Consider the following 18,328-nt stretch of genomic DNA (forward strand, 5'->3'; position numbering starts at 1 on the left):
ATCAGTCAAAATTAGCGCCTGTTGAGTGCTTTTAGGTAGCTCTGAGCACCTGCCTAGCAGAAACTAGAAACTGGATCACACTATAATATACACAATAATATACCAGAAAAACTAAACATAACTTACCTCTGAGTGTGAGCAGCATGCTATACCGCGCCTGGCGCCAGCTGCCAGCATAGAGGAGAGGTGGTGCTGCTAAAAATAAATGAGTGCTGCCTCCTCCTCCTCTCCAAAGATCATCTGGGCTACACACCTGGGTGGTGGCAAACCCCACAGGGAAATCATCCCTCTGCAATTGCGCTGGGTGGGGTAGAAATAAGAAGGAAATGGAAGGGAAATTAATGAAGAAATAAATAAGGAAAGAAGGGGATATTTAGTCAAAAAGTCATAAAAACACAAAAGAAATTACCCCAAAACGTAAAATACACAAACATAAAGACACACTTTATTATAAAAATAAAAATTAGGGGTAAAAAAGTAATAAAGGAGGAGGATTTGAAAGATTAAGGACAGATAACATTTAGACCCAGCACTATAACAGAGAACAGAACAACAAGGTAGCTGGCCCATGTGGACCACATGTGCTTTTCACGCGCGATTAAGAATGCAAGACCATACTTGAGAACCGCGTAGTGCCGCTCGCACTTGATTTTGGAGCACGTGGACACACTCTGCGTTCCCAACGCAATGCGACGTGCGCACAGGCAAACTCCGGTTGCATGCGGAACTCCACGTATTGCGGCAGACTCTTTTTTCAACTCTGCGGCATTCCGCATAGTAGGACTCCGTGATGGGCCTCCACCCCTAGTGTGGATGTATCACTGCAGAAAAAATTTGCATATAGGTGTTTCAGTCTATCTGTCAGTGTATATATCAGTGTGACAGTGTATGTTTAAGTGTGTGTTTGGGCCTCTCTATGAATGAATGAGTGTGTGTACGGATTATGTGTTACTGTCTGTCGAGCTGTGTCAGTGTATGAATAGATGGCTGTGCCTGGCTGTGTCAGTCTATCAATGAGTGTGTTTATAGGTGTGTCAGTCTAATTATTACTGTGGCCCTTGCTGTGTTAGTATATGCAAAGGTGTCTACCTGCTTGTGTCAGTGTATGTGTAAGTATATTTTTGCATCTGCCACTACATAAATGAGTTTATGCATGAATGTGTCAGTGTTTGTCTTAGTGTGTCCATGGGTGTGTCAGTGTATGTGGCAGTGGATGCCTATATCAGTTAGTGTAAAGCAAACACAAGGTGATGATGAACGGAGCACTGAAACTTTTCAGACGCTCACCCCCAGTCACAGATCTGGGTTGAATCCATCATCGTTCTTTAGCTCCCTTCACAACCCCAGTTCACACACAGCTATATGCAAACCAGTCTTGACCCTGTGCCTCATGGGAACAGTCCAGCACGAACTGCCAAGCCATGTCTTCCCTGGACCGGAAACTAGCATCCTGGGACCGGTTTCGGGCTAACAGGCCTCATCAGCCAGGCTAGCTTGAATCCAGTGGCAAAGTGAGCAAGGGACCCACGTCTGGGCATACCCTGCAAACTTAGGACAAACAAAGCAAACACAAGGTGATGATAAACGGAGCACTGAAACTTTACAGACACTCACCCCCAGTCACAGATCTGGGTTGAATCCATCATTGTTCTTTAGCTCACTTCAACACCCCAGTTCAGACACAGCTATATGCAAATTAGTCTTGACCCTGTGCCTCATGGGAACAGTCCAGCCCGAACTGCCAAGCTATGTCTTCCCTGGACCAGAAACAAGAATCCTGGGACCGGTTTTGGGCTAATGGCTCTCATCAGCCAGGCTAGCTGAATGTCCTCCCAGAGTTCAATGGTGATCTTACTCTTATGCGAACACATCGGATGCCAGCCCATCTCCCTCCCAAAGGCAAGTTTCCATGCACTATGTTGGTCAACTTTGGGGATTATAGGGTCAAGGAACAAATCTTAACTAAGGCTATCAGACAGCGACAATTTATCTCGACAGAGGTTCCACTTTGACGTATCTTCCCGGACATGTCGGCTTCTACAGCCAAAAGGCGTAGAGAGTTCGTAAAAATTTTACATTTATTCAAAGAACAGGGGGCACAGGCAATGATTGCCCAACAGAGCAAGCTAAAAGTCTTAGTCAAAGGAAGATTTCACGTGTTTTGTAATGTCCCGGAAGCACAGGAATTACTGCAACAAATCTTGTCGGGCAAATCCTAAGGACGTTTGAACCCCTTAGTGTTAGGATATGACACAGCATGAATGCCATGCTAATTTACAAATGTTTACAAATGCTTTTTGAAATGCCCTTTAAATGTTCCCCAAATGTTCTCCAAAATGTGCTCGATCATTCGGTTTGGTCTCTTATCCTGGTACTAGTCCTTCCTTTAAGGCTATTTTCTAGGCAGGTTGCCATTTATAGCCCTTGGCAATATAAATGTCAATATAATGTCAAAGTGAGTGAACAAATGTCATTAATGATGTATTATCAATTTGTTTTTGTTGCTGTTCCTTCCTGCAGCTAGTACATATCTGTTTCCTAAGTGCCTGTACATTTTTCAGTCTCAAGATAGGATATTACGTTAATATTGAGCTTTTCAATTTGCTCTCAAATGTTTTTTATATGTTTTGCATTGCTGTTCTGGTTCTGTATCTTGGGATTTGCTTTTTTCCAGCATATCTCTCGAAGGCAGTTTTGTCTTCTATTGCTTTTTGGTTTTGTCTGTCTAGTTGTATTGGCAGAGGCGGCGCCCTTTATCTTTTATTTTTTTTGGATGGGGGAAGCGCGGCAGGTTGCTTAGCCTGTAGTGTCTTGGAAGATGTGGTAATTATTACAACAAATTCGGACGTCACTGACCTCCAGACATTGTTGGGTTGGTATGGCTCGATGCAATTCAACATTGAAGGGTAGTCTTTAGACAGGAGTTTTTTTTTTATTTGTATCTATTTCTGATGCCTTGACTCCGCTGCTATGCTGCTGCGCTGCTCTTTTTTTGCTGTAAGCTACCTCTCTGTAGACACTTGTGATAGGCGAAACAGGTTAGATAGCTCCTTCTTAATTGCTTTTTTGATTTGTTCTGTGTCTTTCATCTTTTCTTGCCTTTTTCTTCTCGTTCTTAATTTCTTTTTTTTTATTGGAAGGGGGGGTTGTGAGGCCGGTGGCATTAGGCACCATGTCAGAGGGCCAGTTAAGGGGGAGGGGAGAAGCATGTCAGATGTGTGCAGAGAAGGCGTTCTGTTAATAGTGGCTGCTAGGGGTGGGTGGGGTCAAAAGGGTGGAAAAGGGAGCATAGGGGAAAAACTTTCATACACATATACATCCATTTTACATCAACAGACTCACACTCTGTCAGTTTACAGACGGGGCCATTCTCCATCATCATTGCCATAGTTCTGCGGTATGTCATGTCATGTCAGTGATAATTTATAGAGCGCACGTACACCGGGGAGGTTTCATCGCGCTGGTTTGGCAAGAATCTGGTCCAGAGGAAGAGTTAGAAGGCAAGTCAGAAAAGCCAGGTCTTTAAAAGACTTCTGAAGGCGAGGAGAGTGGTGGCGAAACGGATTTCAGGTGGGAGAGAGTTCCAGAACGGGGGGCCAAGGTTGAGAACCCGACTCTGCCGGTGCATTTGAGTCTGAAAGAGGGGGTCAAAAGAAGATTTTTGCGAGCAGAGCGAAGATGGCGGGTGGGGGCATATTTTTTGATCATGTTGTTGACAAATTTCGGGCTAGAGGCGTTGAGTGATTTAAAAATGAGACATCCGATTTTGAAGGCACTCCGCTGAGCGACTGGCAGCCAATGAAGTTGCTTCAGAATGGGGGTGATGTGATGATGCCTGGGTAAGTGAGTGATTAAACGCGCTGCCTGGTTTTGTATTAGCTGTAACCGTTTAGATAGGTGAAGGGGGATGCCAAAGTACAGGGAATTGGCGTAGTCAACATGTGACATGACCAAGGCAATGACTACTTGGATGCGAGCGTCATGAGTGAGGTATTTGCAAATCTTCTTTATTTTCCGAAGTTGGAAGAAGCAGGTGGATACTACAGAGCTAATCTGGGGCTTCAAAATGAGGTCTTGACTGATGATCACCCCCAGGCTTTTAGCCGCGCTGGAAGGAATGGGAGGCTGCCGCAGTTCTCCGGGCCAGAAGTGAGGTCCTCAGGGGTTTTTGGCAGTGCCACCAGTAAGGATGAGTTCCGTTTTGTCCGGATTAAGTTTAAAATGGTTTTTGTTCATCCATGTGCTGATGAACAGCATGGTGGATTGAAATGCGTGGACCGATTCAGGGGTATTGCTGATAGGAAAGATAAGTTGAAAATCCGCGTAGTCGAAGGTGCAAACTTTGCGCTACTGCAGGGCTCGGACAAGAGGATGAAGGTAGAGGTTAAATAGCAAGGGTGAAAGAGAGGAGCCCTGGGGGACGCCACAAGAGATTTGAACGCTGGGGGCAGTGAACTGAGCCGTACGGACTGCCTGAGATCGATTTTCCAAGAAGGAGATGATCCAGCTTTCAGCAGGGCCAGAGATTCCGGCTTCCCTGACACGGTCGACCAAAAGATGGTGGTCGACCGTGTCGAAGGCAGCGGAGAGGTCAAGTAGGACCAGGGCCTGTGGAGAGCCCTTGTCAACCTCACTGCGGAGGGTATCCAGGGCAACAGTCAGTGGGCAAGCCAGATTTGATTTTTGTGAGAAGTTTAGCGAAGGTGTGATCAACTAGTAAAGGAAAGTGCGTAAAGGAGCTGGTGTTGGTGCTATGTGGAGGAGTAGGAGACAGGTTTTGAATAGCCGGGATGCTGGACTTAATTTTCTTGATTTTATCAAAAAATAAGGTGTTTAAGGCATTGCAAAAGGTTTGGGAGGGTGGGGGCCTACATAGAGTTCTTTCGGGCTATACTTTCTTTCAATGCTGTTAAGGTTGCTAATTATCTTCTCTATTATTAATGGCTAGAAAGGAGATTCTGAAAGTGGCTTCTTTCAACATTAATGGTCTTAATAATAAAATAAAAATGAGGGCAGAAGCAGAAAATCCAACGGTTATTTTATTACAAGAAACCCATATACCTGCAGCGAAATTACCAGACTTTTCTATGTTTAGGTCCTGGGCAGCCTATAGGGGTTTTTCCTCATCTTCAGCATCCCATCGGGGCACGGTGATATTTTTTAGTAAAAGACTTCAGGCGGAAGTTGTCAATTTTGTAAATGATCAGAGCGGACGGTGGTGCTGGGCCACCTGTATCTTAGGGCACAGACTTATAACTTTCGCCAGTATATATGCCCCAGTCGAGGACAATCCAACGCCGTACAAGGATTTTTTTCAATCCCTTATTCAAGTACCTGGCGAACTGATCCTAGGGGGGATTTGAATTTTTTGATGAATCCTAAAATCAACTCCTCTGCTCTGTTAAAAAAACAGCTGAAACCTAAAACTTTAAGAACTATACAAAACTATGGCGCAACTCTAGACATATTGGATCCTTGGAGGATGGCATTTCCAACTAAGTTCGCCTATACTTGTTTGTCAGGCAGATTTCATACCTCATCACGCATCGATTTCTTTCTTATTTCTAGGAGACTGAGTTTCAGCCAGCAGAGAATCCTTCAGAATGGATTCTCAGACCATGCGATGTTGATTCTTAAGTTACAGTTACGGGATTATATTAGGACACCTAAAAGATGGATGCTAAATAGGCAATATCTGTCAGAAGAGAACTGGGTGCTCTTTATTGAAACCAAGATCAGAGAATTCCGTACGCGAAACCATGGCTCTGCACCTTTAAACGTGATTTGGGACTCACTCAAGGCTTTTATTCGAGGGCTGGCCATCAAAAAAATGCTGAAAATCTCAGGAAAGCTAAGGAAGAAAAGCGATCCCTAGTGCAGACAGAACAAAGATCTCTCGACGCATTTCTTAGCAGCCCCACAGTTTTAACCAGCGGCAGCTTGATCAGGCTAAATGGGATCTTAGCAAGAGATATTATCTTAAGAGTGATACTGGTAGGTTTCTTGCTTGGCAGGCAAGGGAGCAGGCTCCTACTAACTTGATAATTGCATTAAAATGTCCCCCAACTGCTTCCCGTACTGACGACCTGGTAAAAATAGGTGATATAATGCTACAACATTATAGGTCTATTTATGGCCAACAACAGATTGTTGATATCACATCCCTGAGAGGTTTCCTCCAGACGAATGAATTGCTGGTACTCTCGGATATGGAGAAAATGAGTATGGCAAGGCCTTTTAAAAAGATGAGCTGGAGGGGGTCATAAAAAATCTTCCGAGCGGAAAAGCCTGCGGCCCGATGACCTCCTGGCTGAATTTTTAAAAGTCTTATTGTAAGCTACTTCAATTTTAGAAGGTGGGGTGATACTAGTGACATTCAGAAATGGGAATATAGTCAGCTTTTTGAAAAAAGGAAAGGATAGTGAAGACCCGAATTCTTACCGCCCCATCACGTTATTAAATTCTGACTATAAAATAATCACTAAACTTTTAGCAAAATGCCTCACATTTGATTCACCCTGACCAAAAGGGTTTTATCGCTGGCAGGCAGCTTGGTACAAATACGCACTATTTAACAGAAGCATTGGACTATTTTGAGACTCAGAGGATACCTGCCTTAGTTCTCCTTTTAGATGGCGAGAAGGCATTTGACCTAGTCGTCTGGGAGACCCTATTTTTTATTCTGCAACATTTTGGTATACCTCCCAAAATTACGGGGTTGGTTCAGAATTTATACCTTAATGCTGAAGCTAACGTAGGGGCATATTATCAAGCACGGAGTTAAAATTATCGGCGCTTTGGTGCTGTAGTACTGCAGCTAAAGCGGCGATAATGGGCTTGATAATATGCCGCAGAGAATTCCCATAGAAGCCCATGTTGACACCAGAACATCGGCTTCTATGAGAATTCTCAAGGGCATATTATCAAGCCCATTATCGCCGCTTTAGCTGCAGTTTTCTGCTGCTAAAGCGGCGACAATGTTATCGCCGTTTCTTGATAATATGCCCCGTAATCTTTAACACCTCGGAGGCGGGCCAGGTTAAGGTTAAACGGGGGAGTAGACAAGGGTGCCCTTTGTCACCGGTATTATTCAACTTTCTTATCGAGCCATTAGCGATTGCAATTAGGAATAGTATTGATATCTGCCCTCCATTTCCAACTATGGTGAAATTGAAACAAAACGCCGATGATATCATACTTATTATAAAGACTGAGAAGGAGGTCCAAGCAAAAACTTTTAAGATCTTCGAGGAATTTGAGGCATTAGGTGGATATAAAATAAACTAAAAAAAGACAGAAATCATACAGTGTGGCGGAGCGTGTATGGATTTACACCCCGATATTCTTTCTTGCTTAAATACAAAACCTAAGAGGTATCAGGGTGTTTATTTTTCTGAACAAATAGCCAATTTATATAATTTGAATTTTGTCCCACTTCTACAAAACGTTCAGGACTTATTCCTTCGATGGAGCTCCCTTCCATTATCCATCTTGGGTAGGGTTGCTTTGATTAAAATGTCTGTCTTTCCACTATACAACTTCTTCTTCTCAGCGATTCCTTGTATTTTAACAAGCTCCTGATTTACCAAAATATAGTCTATGTTTACAACCTTTCTTTAGGCAAAGAAGGCCCCCGAATTGCACTTAGCGCTTTATACGAAGAGCTGGAACATGGAGGATTATCTCTCCCGAATATGAGGGATTACTACTTTGCATATTTTGCACACTATATATCCACATTTAAGCCAAAAAAACAATCAAATCTTTTTATTACCTATTTTATGAATTTAATTTGCAAGGAAAATCAGATCCACTGCCCATTAACAATTGTTAAATCACCTAAATTAGTACGATATAAGTGTTTACAGTGGTTTTTCCAAAAACGGCATGCTCTGTATAGAAGATATTCTATCCCCCCAATCAACTTCTCAACCCCGTTATCTGGCCCTATCATATTATCTGGGATTAGAGAATCTTCCGTAGTAACACTAAAATGGACCAATGCTGGATTCCGGAGAATCTCAGATTTTTTGAGGAATGATAGATGGCTGAGCATAGCTGAATTGTCTCATCTAATCGTCAATGACTTCCTTCTTCTTGGGTCATACAATATTTTTCGTAAATTCCTCAGTAAACTTGATTTAGCCCAGATCAGTGAACGAAAACACTTAGTATATGAATTATTAGAAGATACTGCATTTAAGAAACCTGGGGAATGGAAAAAGTGTTTAGCCTCCACAAAGGGTATTGATCTGGAGCAAAAGGCCATTACGCAATGAGCTAAGCATGAGGGGTTGGAAATCTCAGTGAGTATGTGGTCAGCAGTTAATAATCTCAATTTTAGCACGTTAAGGGGAGCTAATTGGCGAAGGATGTTGTTTTTTAGTAAATGGCAACTTTATAGAACTCCTCTTTTTCTATTAAAATGTATACCAACTAATCAGCGCAGTGCTTTCATTGCCTTAACCATCCTTCAGCCAAGCGGGCACACATTATACTACAATGCCCCTTGATCCAGAGGTTCTGGAAGCATATTTTCTTTTATCTGGAACTTGAATGCGGTATGTTAATAGGATTGAGCACTTTGTATTACCCAGACCTTCTTCTTCCAGATAAGCTTGTCAACCTTTTATACATTGCAATGGCTGTAGCTAGATCACTTCTGCTTCAAAGATGGCGATCAGATCTTATACCTTCTGTCCATGAATGGGTCTGAAAAATGAAGATAGTTAGAAAGAGTGAACAAGCCTATGCTTTGCTAATTGGGGGACTTAAGAAGTTTGAGAGGATCTGGGTAGCTTACTTTGATTAAGATCTCAAAGTTCAGAGTAGTATTTTTTAGGAGGTACTTCCACTATGCCTGATATCTAGGTCTGGCAATACCAGGATCTTAATTTATTACGTAACATTTGACATCTTCTTTCGAGTCAGCTACATTATTGATTATAGGAAGATTTATTATTTTCTACATACTCGCTGATTTTTAGGTATACGTTTAGGTACCCAAGGTTTAATCTATTGCTCAGTTTATATTTATGGCCGGTAGTGGATACTGTTTTCTTTGTCATTCGTACACTGACTTAAATGTTTATGCTGCCTATTTTTCTGGATTTTAAGATTTATTCCCTCTTCGTAAATTTGTGCTATTTAACAATTCTGTAATATTATCGTCATGTTTAATGAATTTTTATGGATGTATTAATGAATAAAAAAAAAATTGTTATATAGATTTCAATAAAAAGAAGCCAGGCTAGCTTGAATCCACTGGCAAAGTGAGCATGGGCCTCAAATCTGGGCATACCTTACGTAAGCATACCCTACGTGGGTCAAGTGTATGTATCAAAGTCTCACAGTTTATGCATGACTGAATGACTGAGTGACTCTGTTAATGCATGACTGTGTGCAGGGGTGTGTTAGTGTATCTATCTGTGTGTCCTAGGGTGCCAACATCTATATATTAGTGAGTTACTGTGTGAGTCAATGAATGCATGACAGTGTGCATGAGTGTCTTAGTATATGTGTCAGTCAGTACTAGAGTGTGTCAGGATGTGTATGAATGAGTGTGCAAATGTATTACTGAATGAATTAGTGTGTTTATGGGTGTGCCAGGGTATGTATCAGCGAGTACCAGAATGGTTCAGTGTATGTATGAGTGAGTGGATGAATATGGGAGTGAATGCATTAGTGTCTGTCTGGGTGTGTCAGTGCATGCTTCAATGAGTACCTGGGTGTGTTACTGTATGCATAAGTGTTTAACTGGGTGTTGCAGTTTATAAATTAGTGTGCGCCTGGAAAGGTCAAAGTATTACATTTTTCAAAAAAAACAATCACAAAGTACTGTAAATACTACAAAAACAATAAGGAAAAATGAGTGAGAATGATGGAAAAGATAGAAAACAATGCAGTAGATAGAGTTGGAAAATGGATGACAAAAGAGTGACAATGAGACCAAAATGTAAACAACAATAATAAATGTATTTAACAAAACAATTAAACACCGTTAATATCCTACATATAACTATTATAACTGTTATAACTCTATATTTGTTCTACCTTATGGAGAGAAGAAAGAAACTCCTAGATATGTTGAGTGTGAGCTGGGTGGGAAACAGGTTTCTAGGGGTACTATAAATAAGTACAGTTAAGGCACATTGTCGATGTGGAAGCACATCAAGAGAAACCAAGAACATGAGTGAGTGCATGCAGGAGTATGTGCTTGAGTATGTGAGTGCATGTATCAGTCAGCCCTAGGCTGTGTCAGGGTGTGTATGAATGAGTGTATGAATGTGTTACTGAATGGTTTGGTGAGTTTTTAGATGTTCTAGAGTATGTATCAGTGAGTTTCAGAGTATCTCAGTGTGTGAATGAGTGGGTGAATATGTGAGTGAATGCATCAGTGTGTGTCTGGGTGTGTCAGTGTATGCTTCAATAAGTACGTGGGTGTGTCATCTTATACATCAGTGTTTAACTGGATGTGTCTGTGAAGATGTCAGTATGTGCTTAGAAAGAAGAAAGTGTTACATTTTTGGAAAATTAGATTTCATAGAACTGTAAATACTACAAAATTAATAACATCAAACTAGAAAAGGTACAAAACAATACAATAGTTAGAATTGAAAAGTAGATGTCAAGGAAGTAACAATCATACCAAAATTTAAACAACAATTATAAATGTATGTCAACCAAACAATTAAACAACATTCATAATTTACAAACAACTATTAGAACTCGATCTACTATACTTACATATATTACAACTATTATAACTCTATATGTTATAACATATTGAAAACTGTTTTAAATGTAACTCAATAATAAAATTAAAACCTTCACTTCCAGTGTTTCTTCTGAGGAAATATGAATTTTGTGATCAGTTATGTCCCCTATCGGAGACCCCAACGGCTCCATGTGCATGCTATAAGTACATGTATGTTCCCTCCAGTTCCAGTTTTGAAGACGCAAATATATGTGCGTCCACCGTCAACATGTCCTCTTTCAGATCCGCCATGAATGGGTCAGATATTCCATTCCTAAGTATGAAAGGCCACCGACATTATGTGGTTCACTTTCCACATTTTACAGATTCAGGCGAGTAGGCCCTGAATTCTGTCATCAAGCCTTTTCCTGCCTTCTGCCTCTGAAAGCTCCAGTCCGAGCCTGCATCTGTATCCATGAACTTTGTCCTACTCCCTGCGCGGCTAACGGTGCCTGATCCAGCCTGTTGCCTGCCAATAACTGTATTTCACCTTCAAGATTATCTGCTCCGCTCCTCATCCGATGCATTCCTGTCTAGTAGTTTAGGTAAACATTCTTCCAGCTACCGTGCTAAGGGCCAGGCCTCACTGTCCTCATGCAAGTAATTCATAGCCCCTGTTACCATGGAAGATTCCTGCCCCCTCGCATCTCATGTAGACACTTAGACGCTTGTACACGCACCAACAGTCAGTATAGAATAGATTCTGTCCGAGAGACCTTTCCTTTTGGATAATACAGTTCTTTAAACATAAGATGTTAGATATGATTTGGGATTAGGTTGACATGACCCCCCCAGACTTCTGTCTCCACATGTAGAGCTAAATGTCAAGTTCCCTTTACCCTCTAGTTGCACGTCAATCACACGTCATGCGGCTGCGCGCGCATCTCTGCCAAATATTTCTGCTGACATTGCAGGATTCTCTTATGGATCCACCCACTTGTGACATCATGTATAATGACGTTTTCTAAGTTACGCCTATATGTCCGCCTTTTTTAGTTACGTATGTATATTTTATCTGTATTATCAGCTGTTACGCCTCTTGCATCTGTCTTAATGTAATGCGTTCCATATAAATACCATTACCTGTCAATAATGTATTGCCTTCCTTCCTGAACCCCCATGGTGATGGAATTGGAAGCCTGCAGTTCGAATTGTAATTCCTTTGTAGAGGAATAAAGCCTTTTAGAACCTCTAATACCACGGATTCTGCCTCTTATATTTACTGAGTTATTCTTACTAGACTTTACCGCATAAAAAATAGTACCGGTAATGAAATATTTACCACATAAATTGGCGCCCGAACAGGGACACTTTCTCATCTCACGCGCCGGAGGTGCGTTGCAGGCCCGGTCTCCTGCCACAGCTGAACGGACAAAAACGCGTACCTGCAGGATTTCCTGTATCTCCCTCCGGCCGAGCGGGGGTGACTGAGGCTGCGATCAACACCCAGACGAGGCGGTGAGAAGTGCGAAGTATCCCGACCAGAGCCTAGCTGAGAGAGCAAGATCCGAGGTATACAGAGGCCCACCAGGTTCCGAAGTTCCGAGTCCAGTCGAGTCGAGTCCAGTCCGGTCCAGTTTCAGTTCAGTTCCGAGGCCTTCCGTTCCGAGCTACCCGGTGAGTACCATTGCCGGGGAGGCATTAAACGTGCACATAGTCTGTGCCGGTCAAGACGGGTTTGGGTACACAAATCCGGTCTGCACTGTTTCAGCAGTGTATCTGTACTGTTTAGCAGTATATCTAGTATGTCTTACATATAATTAAGTATTATCTAGTGTCAGTAATATGTCAGTAACTAGTTTTCTATTAGTTATTATCGTTCGTTAAAACTGTTAAATGTTAAATGTTTTAAATACGTTCTACATATTGTGGTGTGAATGATTGTTCATCATTGTGTTTACTGTATCAAGTGTGTTTAAGATTAAGTAACCAGATCTAAAAATGCCGCTCTTTTCGAAATTAAGACAGATCAAAACTAGAAAAGGGGTACTCGAAGAAGCTGTTCCCATTCCACCTAGGGACACTCCAGGATACTTCATGTATCATAAACATGGCCTAGATGCCGTATTATTTCTTGATTTATGGGTGGACTACACCAAGGATTTACCAGACAGTCAGAGATGGCCCGCAGCGGGGACCTGGGATGCAGATTGCATCATGAGAGTAGAAGAAGAATTATGGAAAAAGAAAGCCAGACAGTCACAGAAAGATGCCATTGAATTATGGCGTAAAGAATCATATAGACGTACAGAAAAAGCGCTCAGACAGGAAGAGAAAGGTAGGGAGAATTCAAATAAAGCCCGAGAAAATCTATTAATTGAGGAAGGTACCCGAGTAAAATCAGAACAAGTAGATAGACAAAGAAACACTCTTATGAATGGTATGTATCCTCTTCTGGCCGAAGGGTTACCTAAGGCTACCCCGGAAATACCAAAAGACTTAACTCCTCCATTGCTCCCGATAAAAGCACATCCCAAAACACATCCCAAAACAGCAAAGGACGTTTTCCTTTCCTCCTATTTAGATGACGTAGCTCCCGAGTATGCTAATACCATACCACACACACCGCTTGCCGATGGTGTTCAACATCAAGAGCATCCGTCTGTATCCCCGCAACAACAAACTCCTACGCCCATTCCCACAGGTCCATCCGTTTCTACTGTTTTTCCCGCATCTACAATTTCTATCTTACGTCCAACGAATCCTTTTTTGTCCAGCACCTCAGATGGTGCTACAGGAGGTACGACAGACATGTTTGCCACACCGCCGCGAAATAAACAGACCCTTAGAGATTTAGCACTCCAACGTACACCCCAACTAGCGACATCCGACATGTTTAAAGAACAGCTTGTGGATTGTAGATACGATCCAGTACCAGGTAAACAGGACAGATTGCTAATATCATCACTACGTATACGACGAGCTACATTGTATTTAATGATGATACCAGGAATGGTTGAACACCTAGACAATATATATCACTTTGTCCAAACAGGGCGAGGCCCAGAAAGTATCAACGAAGCTATGGAATACCAGAAAGTGGATGTACAAAGACAACTACTACGTTTTTTCATAAACTGCGTGATTAGGAATCAAGACAGGCCTGGGGCAGATCATGATACCATACAAAAACTTGCCAAATGGGGTCAGAACATATCAGACGAGAAACATGATAAACAAGCGTGTATAATCGCCATGTATCGAAAGATCCGCAAGGAAGTAGAACGAATACATAAAGAAAGACGAGAAGCAGACAGAATTGAATCAGAGGAAGAGGAGGAGCAAGAATCAGAACAATTAGAAACGATAGCTTACGTAGGTAGAGGAAGACCCCATAATAATGCTAGGGGCTTTAATGATCCGATACGTCCGATACGTCCAGAATGTAACAGACATTTTCAAACCCCTATGTTAAATACAAGGTCCCCTGAACACCTATTCCAAGCCGCTGATAAATTACTCCGAGATCGAAGGGGGTACCATATGCTCGATTCCATGGACGAACAAGAATTAGCCAGGTCAGCAGTACAATGGGCTGACAGTCCCAGCGAATACAATGATGATGCACTAGCACACACGTTTCTGAATCTTACCCCATACGAACAGCGTTTAGCTAGTATATACATGATTCAACACCTCCTTATATTATACAAAAGCCAACACTCCGATCCAGGACGCTTACCTGACATATTGACCGAATTACTCACGAATAAATGGAGAGGGTCAGGTACTGATTTGATTAAAGAAATTCTAGAATTTCGAAACCAGTATATAGCTTTCGTGTGCCCAGAACACGTTCCGGTTCCCATTATGGGAAGAAAAATGTATCACATAGATAGACAGAATCCGTTACGCGAAGTACACCCAATCAGAGGTGAAGGTAATAACTTTACACGCGTGTTTGTGTACACGCCTATAACTAAAATTGAATTATTAGAAATGAAGAAAGTAGTACCCAGCCATGACAAAGATCCAGCAGGTTTCCACCGTGAGATAAAAGACATGTTACTCATGGGAGAGTATACCTACCCCGACATTATGAAAATATTAAAAGTGTTAATGCCTGCCGGTGTTTACGAGAAACTCAAAGAAAAGGAATGGGAGGTGGGAGACCAAAAGATAGATTGGACAGCATTAGAAAACGAAGAAAAGGCCCGAGCTGCAGGAGCAGGGCTTGGGGAAAAGACTACAGCACTACCAGGATTACTAGTGCAGGTACTGCCACGCTTATTAACTACGAAAAAGGAGGACTGGGGTGCAATCTCAGCCTGTAAACAAAAGCAAGATGAAGACACTAGTGATTTCTATTCCCGATTTGAAAAATGTTTTGGTATAAATAGTGGCATAAAAGCAAGTAGTGAGTCATATCCACATCTGTTTGTGACAAAATTAGTTGAAAATTCCCTGCCACAAGTTAAGAATAGAGTATTGAAATTTGAGAGTACCTGGCAAGGAAACACCCCGTCACAGATGTTACAGATGTTACAATATCACCACAATAGAATTAGAGAAGAACAAGAACATGAACAAAGACGTATGAAAGATACGAAAATGAAAATGCTTGTTGCTCAGTCAGTTCCAGCTGATGGTCATCAAAAGGGTGATTCAACAGGTCCAGTTAAAGGGACATGCAACTATTGTAAACAACAAGGTCATTATATACACGATTGTCCAGTCCTGAAACATAATATTGCCACAGGTAGAACCCAGGAAAGACCGCGTCCACCTAGACAGGATCAGAATCAACAACAAATCCCTCAGCATGCACAACCTAGGTCAGCTCCGCAACAACTAGCTCCGCAACAGGCAGCTCCACAACAGACCGTAGCACCACCACAAGCGCAGCCTATTGCTGCCACACAAGCAACAACACAACAGATGTATCAGTATGCACAAGCAGATTATCCCGATTATCAGCGATACACATGAAATAGCCTAGAGAGGGAAGTTGGCTTACCCCTTATTGAGGTTCCTGTAGATCAAGAGGAACCTTATGTACATAGTGAACTATTAGGGGAAGACAGAAAGTTTTTACTTGATACAGGGGCAAGCAGAACAACTATACGACGCAGTGAAGTTCCAGGGGCACCCCTCTCAGGCTCACAGAATATTTCCCTTGGATTCTCAGGAAAACCTATAATTAATGAAGTAACGCAACCCCTTCCACTTACGGTTGGTCCATTGACACGTACTACAGATTTATTGCTTACTAAATCATGTCCAGAAAACTTGTTAGGTATAAAAACATTGAAAGCTCTAGGAGCTATAATATGTTGTTCTCCGGAAGGAGTACGACTATTTTTACGTGACTTTAAAGGTCACTACGTGTCCAGAGACATGGATTACCGGCTGCAGAATTTACCTACACATTTATGGGCACAAGGCCCCACTGATGTTGGTTGCATGAACATTACACCATATCGTGTCACACTAAAAACAGGAGTAGTACTACCACGAATGTGACAATATAAGTTACCACCAGATGCTGTTGTGGCTTTGCTGCAAATCATTGACGAGCTCATTGCACAAGGAGTGGTTGTAGAAACCGACTCCAATGTATGTAATTCCCCGATAATTCCGATCCTTAAAAGAACGGATCCAAAAGCACCACCAGTATATCGATTAGTTATTGATCTGCGCGAATTAAATAAATGTATTGTACCACAATACCCTGTGGTCCCAGATATCTCTTCATTACTAACAGCTATTGACTCAGAAGCAACGTTCTTCACTGTAATTGATCTCAAGAATGCTTTCTTTAGCGTCCCAAAAGATCCGGAAAGTCAATATCTTTTCGGATTCAGTTTAAATGGACGAAGTTTTAAATTCACACGCGCACCTCAAGGATTTACAGAAAGCCCCAGCATCTATAGCCAAGCACTGAAACGAGAACTTGACAGTATCCACATGCCAGTTAACACTGCCTTGCTTCAATATGTCGATGATCTGCTGATCACCGCCCGAAGCGAACATGAATGTGAAACAGCGTCACTGACGGTTTTGAAATTTCTGGCCGACAAGGGGCACAATGTGTCCCCTTCTAAGCTGCAATTCTGTGTCCAGCGAGTTGTTTACCTTGGGCACTCGCTGTCCAAGGATGGAAGACAGCTTACACCTGATCGCATCCAGTTAATTGCTAACATGCCACCGCCCAAGACACAAAAGGAGGTGCGGGCTTTTATAGGTCTCACTTCATACTGTAGGCAGTGGATCCCTCAATATGCATTTCTAGCAAAACCTCTCATCCAGTTGACAACACAGGAGGCAGCCACATCGACTGTTCTCCCTTGGACTCAAGAACATACACATGCTTTTGAAAGCTTAAAGAAAGCTTTATGCCAAGCACCTGTTTTAGCAACACCATGTTACAGTAAACAGTTTACACTCTTTGTTACAGAACGCGACGGTACTGCCTTGTCCTTACTCACTCAGGAACAAGCAGGATCACACAAACCATGTGCTTATTTCTCTAGTACATTAGATCCAGTAGCTCAGGCTCTTCCTGCGTGCCTGAAATCAGTGGCAGCAACAGCTTTAGCAATCAGACAAAGCGATGCCATAGTGTTAGGACATCAATTGACAGTACAAGTACTACACGCAGTAGAGGTTCTCTTGAACCGCACACAAACACAACACTTGACTATAGCGAGACTCACCGGTTACGAATTAACATTGTTTCAGCCACACATAGAAATCAGACGTTGTAATACGTTAAATCCTGCCACACTTTTGCCAGTAAATGGAACAGATCCATTAGCACATGATTGTATTGAAGTCATTACTATCACGACGAAACCCAGACAAGACTTGACAGATATCCCTTTATCAGATCCAGACTTGACATTGTATGTAGATGGTTCATGTATGAGAACAAGTACAGGAGAGTTAGTGGCCGCTTACGCAGTCACAACAGACACTGAAGTCATTGAAACAAATCGTATTAACACTTTGTCAGCTCAAGCAGCAGAGCTCATCGCTCTGACACAAGCCTGTACTCAAGCCAAAGATAAGAAAGTCAACATATACACAGATTCACGTTATGCATTCGGAGTCGTCCATGACTTCGGCGTACTGTGGCGAGAGAGAGGTTATTTAACTTCTGACGGCGCCCACATCCAACACGGACCCCTCATTCAAGCCCTATTAGACGCGATTCATTTACCTACTGCAATATCGATTATGAAATGCAAAGCCCATACAAAAGTTACCGATATCATTTCTCAGGGTAACGACCTAGCTGACAGAACAGCTAAACAGACTGCTCAGAACCAGACTCATATAACTGACGCGACAAAGACAATAGTTCCGACACCAACACATTGCATGACAGTTAAGGATCCTGCCCTTGATGTAATTGACATACAGACACATGCTACACCAGAAGAAATAAAGAAATGGACTGAATTAGGAGGGATCCAAACGGATCAAGGATGGATGACGAAGGAAAAATCTATATGGTTTCTTCCCGACTCCATGGTTCAAGTCATCATTAACACAATACATAGTCCAGCGCACCTAGGAGAAAAAGCTATGCTAGATAGTATTCAACACATTTGGTTCAACAAACACTTG

The sequence above is a fragment of the Triturus cristatus genome, chromosome 2_1 (genome assembly GCF_964204655.1).
Source record: "Triturus cristatus chromosome 2_1, aTriCri1.1, whole genome shotgun sequence".
Classification (NCBI taxonomy): domain Eukaryota; kingdom Metazoa; phylum Chordata; class Amphibia; order Caudata; family Salamandridae; genus Triturus; species Triturus cristatus.